At 43.4% G+C, this 6000-nt stretch overlaps 1 pseudogene across 1 annotated transcript; it reads right to left on the bottom strand.

Annotated features, from left to right (window-relative positions):
- Window positions 1–745: 745 nt before the first annotated feature.
- On the bottom strand, window positions 746–2610 carry LOC309809610 (cationic amino acid transporter 3-like; annotated as a pseudogene). The gene has a single exon. The product of its transcript is annotated as a cationic amino acid transporter 3-like (transcript).
- Between the last annotated feature and the right edge of the window lie 3390 nt (window positions 2611–6000).

The following is a 6000-nucleotide window of genomic DNA, read 5'->3' as shown; positions in this document are numbered from 1 at the left end:
TTAGAAAAAATACAAAACTGTGATGAGGTACCATTTAAAAAAATTGAAGTATAGTTGATTTACAATGTTGTGAGATACCATTTTTTAAAACTATTATACTGTCAAAAAAAATTTTTTTTTTCCGGTACGCAGGCCTCTCAGTGCTGTGGCCTCTCCCGCTGTGGAGCACAGGCTCCGGACGCGCAGGCTCAGTGGCCATGGCTCATGGGCCCAGCCGCTCCACGGCATGTGGGATCTTCCCGGACCGGGGCACAAACCCGTGTCCCCTGCATTGGCAGGCAGACTCTCAACCACTGCGCCACCAGGGAAACCCCACTGTCAAAAAAATTTTAAATGTGATCATACACTGTGCTGTCCAGGGTGGGGAAAAAGGCATTTCTGGTGGGAATGTAACTTAGTACAACTTCTGTGGAGGATAATTTGGCAATATCTATTGAAACTATAGTTGTATAGATCCTTTAGCCCAGCAATTCTACTTCTAGAAATTCTTTTTTTTTTATTTCTAGTTTCTCTTAATAATAATTTTTTAAAGGCCAGTAAGCAGCTACAGATACAATTAAAAAGTAGACAAGTGAAAAAAAAAAAGATAAGAAGCAGCAAAGACACATTCTTCGCTCCACGATAACTACAGAGCTCTATCTGTGTTCCCCCACCAACATCCCATGGGAAGCCTAGCTCTCCGTGTGGTCAGGAGTACTCTCCATTATTGTGTGGGGAGACCAGAGAGCACTCAGGTGTGATTATGTCAGATCAAATGTGTACAGGCACTGCTGAAATCCAGGTCTACAGTTTTGGCCCTAGACTTGAGTGGGGGTTGGTCACTCTTAACCTCTTCCAGGTTGTGCTGCATCCCATAGCCAAAGTAGATAGCAAACCCAATCAGCATCCAGACCCCAAATCGGGCCCAGGTGCCAGCTGTCATCTGCATCATAAGGTAAATATTCACAAAGATGCTCATTAGTGGGAGGAGAGGCACAGCAGGTACCTTCAAGTGAAGTGGAGTGGAGCTCGGCGGCTGTCTCCAGATGACTCCAGTGACCCCAGCAGTGAGCATCAGGAGCAGCACAAGCACTGCAGTCCACACTGGGTCTCCAGGAAGCAGTGGGGTGGACCACTGGGCCAGCACCAGGCAAAGGACACTCAGCAGTAGAGCAAGCAGTGAGGAGCAAACATAGACAACTTGGCCAGAGAGTGGAGTGGGGATGGAGCTGAGTGGACAAAATAGTCCCTGTAGGGCCAGCTTCTCTGCTTCATGGATCTTCTCCTCCTGCAGCTCCACTTCACCTTCCTCGTTCCTCATCTCCTGGTCAGGCTGATACCTGAGGATGAGAACACATATGGCCACCAGGGAGTAAGCAAGCAGGGTCCCAAGTGACATGAGGTCCACCAGATCAGTAAGTTCAAAGAGGAATGCCATGAAGCCTGCGATAATGCCAGAGACCACAGTGGCCACAATGAGGGTGTGTGTGCCGGTGTGGTTCCCGGCAAGGACACGAAATAGGAGGCCATCCTCTGCCATCGCGTAGATCACCCGAGGCATGGAGGACATAGAGCCCAGAGGCTGGTAGAAAGAGCACAGAGGGATCCGATGGCTACAACATAGCGGGCAGGGGCCCATCCAGTATAGAGAAAGGCCTCAGGCAAGGGGCTCTCAGGTTGAAGCTGATAGTAAGGCATTATGAGCGTGAGTGCTGAAGAGACACCAAAATAGGCCAAAAAGCAGATGAAGAGTGAAATCACAATGCCTGTGGGGATGGAACGCTGGGGATCCTGGGCCTCTTCCCCAGTGGTAGCAAAACAGTCAAGACCAACAAATGCATAGAAACAGGTCGCTGCTCCAAGGAGAATCCCCTCGAAGCCGAAAGGCACAAACCCTCCAGAGCCCAGAGGGCCCAAGCTACAGGTGTCATTGAGTCCAGCCATGGCCAGTTTGTAGTCCTCTTCTGTGAGCTTCCAGTTGTGCAGATCTCCTGTAATGAAGCCAGAGATGATGACAAAACCGAGAACCAAAAGATTCACCACTGTGAACACTTTGGTAACCCGGGCCGACTCAGTAGCACCCAGAGCCAGCAATCCAGTGAGCAAAAACACAAGGCCCACAGCAAAAAAGTCTGGGTATTCTGCGAGGACATGGGGAATGTGCAGTGAGATGCTCCCCTGAAGGGTCTGAGAGATGTGGTTCCCAATCAGGTTGTCAAAAGCTGAGCTCCAGGCCCAGGCCACACTGGCTGTACCGATGACATAGGAGAGGATGAGGTTCCAGTCCAGAGTTCACCCACAGTGACATGGCTGTAGAGATATGTAGAACCAGAATGGGGAACCCGAGCATCAAACTCCGCATAGCACAGCCCAGCCAACATAGAACATAGGGCAGCCACTAGAAAGCAGATCACAATGGATGGTCCTGCTTTATCTTTGGCCACCTTGTCAGCCAGGACATACACACCTGCACCCAATGTGCTGCCCTGAACCCCATGTGCTGTCCACATCTAGGGCCACTAAATCCAGAGCAGTCAGGCATCTGGCAAGGCGAGTCTCAGCCATGCCTGTCTCCAGTATATGTCTGCGTGCCAGCTTTTGACCAAATCTGCAAAGCACCTGCCACAGCATTCTAGCTGGAATTGAAGAGGATGCCAGGAAGGATCAGGGAGCTGTTGCAAGCCCAGGGCACAGAACGTCTCGGATAGGGTTCGGTGAAGCTGAGTTTACCTGAGTTGGGTTGTGGCTGCCAAGTTCGGTTGCTCAGGCTTCAAAGCTGCTGCTTCTAGAAATTCTTTCTTACAGATGTATATTGATATAGAAAGAAACGGCACGTGTAAAAGGTTACGGGCTTTTTTGCATTGCTGGTAATTGTTAAAAGATCAGAAGCAACCTAAATAATGATGATGAAGAATGCTACATCCTTTCAGTTGAATATAACACAGCCATTAAAAAGACTGTCATTCTTAAGATATATGCATAATAGCGTATAGAATGAAATAATCTTTGTGCAAAAAAAGAAAAAAAAAGAGAGAGAGAGCAAGCAGAATATATCCTTATATTCACAAAAGACATCTGAGAAGCTAACCAAGAACTGGCAACAGTGGTTGCCTCTAAGGAGAGGAACTATGAGTCCTGAGAACAGGGTGGGAGAGAGACAATTTTCACTGTATGCCCTTTTGCAACTTTTGAATTTTGTATCATATGCATGTTACCTATTCAAAAAATAAACAAAATAATTTAAAAAGAGAAATATGTGACTAGTATAATTATTCATTTGTTCTGAGTTTGAGGATTTATTTACATTTAACACAAAATTATCTTTAATTTCGGAGTATAGAATTAAGGCAATTTCAAAAATTTTTAGACTCTCCTTTTTTTTTTTTTTAAATGGCTTTCCAATCTGGCTTCAACCTTTTTTTTTTTTTAATTTACTTATTTATGTTTGCTGTGTTGGGTCTTCGTTTCTGTGCGAGGGCTTTCTCTAGTTGTGGCAAGCGGGGGCCACTCTTCATCGTGGTGCGCGGGACTCTCACTGTCGCGGCCTCTCTTGCTGCGGAGCACAGGCTCCAGACGCGCAGGCTCAGTAGTTGTGGCTCACGGGCCTAGGTGCTCCGCGGCATGTGGGATCCTCCCAGACCAGGGCTCGAACACGTGTCCCCTGCATTGGCAGGCGGACTCTCAACCACTGCGCCACCAGGGAAGCCCTTAGACTCTCCTTATACTTTCTATGTGGGCTATAATTATGGGTTATAATTAATATTTATAATATTGAAACACACCTCAAAACAATTTTAAAATATCACCCTATGTAAAGACCACAAGTTATTCTTTTCTCCTTCACCTTTAAAGTGTGAGGTCCTTGGGGCTTCCCTGGTGGCGCAGTGGTTGAGAGTCCGTCTGCCGATGCAGGGGACATGGGTTCGTGCCCCGGTCCGGGAGGATCCCACATGCCACGAAGCAGCTGGGCCCGTGAGGCATGGCCGTTGAGCCTGCGCATATGGAGCCTATGCTCCGCAACGGGAGAGGCCACAACAGTGAGAGGCCCGCATATAGCAAAAAAAAAAAAAAAAAAAAAAAAAAATGAGGTCCTTGAAGCCAGGGATTCTGTACTCTTTCACCTAGAAGGATAGAACGGGAAAAAAATACACTTAAAAATTATTATTTTAATTATAAAAGTAATATGTGCCATGCATATTTCAAATTTGGTGGTTATGTTAGAATTGACCTTAAGCAAGTACCAATTTATACTTTCACCAACAGTGTATGAGAGTACACATTACAGAGTGTATCTCAAGTAGACTATCTGAAGTGTTTTACTCCATCACCTCAGAGAAATAGTCATAAATAAATTTGGCTAAATAATTTAGATGGAAAATAAGAACAACTTACTGTATATAGGTAGAATTCCTAAAGGAAGCATAAGATCTCTGAAGGACTCTGAAATGAGTCATTTTGCAAAAGGTTGAGAGTGAAATTTAAATAGCTTCAGTGTAGGAAAAAATGGAGTAGATCATTCTAGAGTGAGGTTATCTGTAATAGAAATTGACTTCCAAAACAGTAACCTACTTTTCAGTAGAGCAAACAATATTTCTAAGGTAAAACAAAGATAATTTGCTCATAATCATCTATTGTGGAGGGTTAAGGTTTGATGCTAGAAAAATTAATACTGGAGGTATTGAAATATGGCATCTGTAAAAACAACTGAATATAAAGAGAATAATTTAAATGCTATGCATAGTTATAAAAAATAATCTTCCAAATTCTTCCATCAAGTTTTGATCACCAGTTCCAACGTGAGTCATATTGGAGCCTAAGGCAAAGGAAAAATCAGTAGTAGTGATCCCATCGTTAAAAATTTTTTTGATATTTTGTTCATTATGGATTTTTTTGCACTGATTTTTTCAAAATATTGAATTTATATTGATTACTGAGTTTTTTGACATCTCCCTGTAGTTTGGACCTAAGGCAAATGTCTCACTCACTTCATCCTAGTTCCAGTTCTTTTGAACACCCAAATAATAAAATAATGCTAAAAGAAGAGAAACAAATGTAATTTAAATTTAAATTAAATAATTTAAAGCCTCTCTTAAGAGGCTTTTAATAATTTAAAGCCTCTCTTAAGCACCATTTTCTCAATGTTTCCAATATTCTATGGAGAGATATTAAAATGAGAAAAGATAGAATTGATGAAATTGCTAAATTTAAAAAAATTCTTACAAGTCAGCAATGTATATATATTTTATCTGTATTTCATATATGAAGAAATTGAGGCTCAAAGAAGTTAGTACTTTGGCTGTGACACACAAAGAACATGAAGCCCAGCCAAGATTGAAACCCTCTATCTGTCTTTTATCAGAGCCCAAATTCTTTCCAATACACTGGGTTCTTTCTCAGGGAATTACTGACATTTGAATTAAGCCATGAAAGAAGAGTAGGGATTTGCTAGGAGTAGAAGAAGAGATAAGACATTTTGGGCAGTTGGGGAAATTGTGGATAAAGCCTGGAAGTAATGTCCAGAGGCAGATTTACCAAGAAGCTAAGGAGGTTGATGTGTCATGACTCCTTGGAAGAAAATGTTAATAAAGCTTCTTGATAGGGACTCTAATAACGTGCTCCCCAAATTATTTATTTTTGCAAGATTTGCCCAAGTAAGATATTTTAACTCCAACCAGTGAAGACTGCTGTGTCTTTCCTTTCTGGCTTTCCCTTCACGCTTCCCCTTGTGTTAGGTGGCTTTGCAATTGCTTAGGCAGTTTTGGGATCCAGCTTAGAGGTAGCTGATTTGGAGATATGCTATTTTAGGTTTAGTGGGATATATTTACGTGGTTCACAGCCACTCCTATGGTTATTGCTAAGCACTCAGGGTAAGAATAACCTCTCAGCATACTTCAATTGCCTGTTCTGCCTGCTCACTTGGCATGGTGGTATGAAGGTGCAAGGCCAGAGGCTACCACAAGATGAGTGGTACCTGGATGGTGGGAATGGGTTGTTAGTGGAGGAGAAACAAGGTTTGCAACA

The sequence above is a fragment of the Mesoplodon mirus genome (genome assembly GCF_964341445.2).
Source record: "Mesoplodon mirus genome assembly, chromosome: 8".
NCBI lineage: Eukaryota > Metazoa > Chordata > Mammalia > Artiodactyla > Ziphiidae > Mesoplodon > Mesoplodon mirus.
Note: the sequence above shows the minus strand (reverse complement) of the source record. Positions and strands in the feature narration are given on the sequence as shown.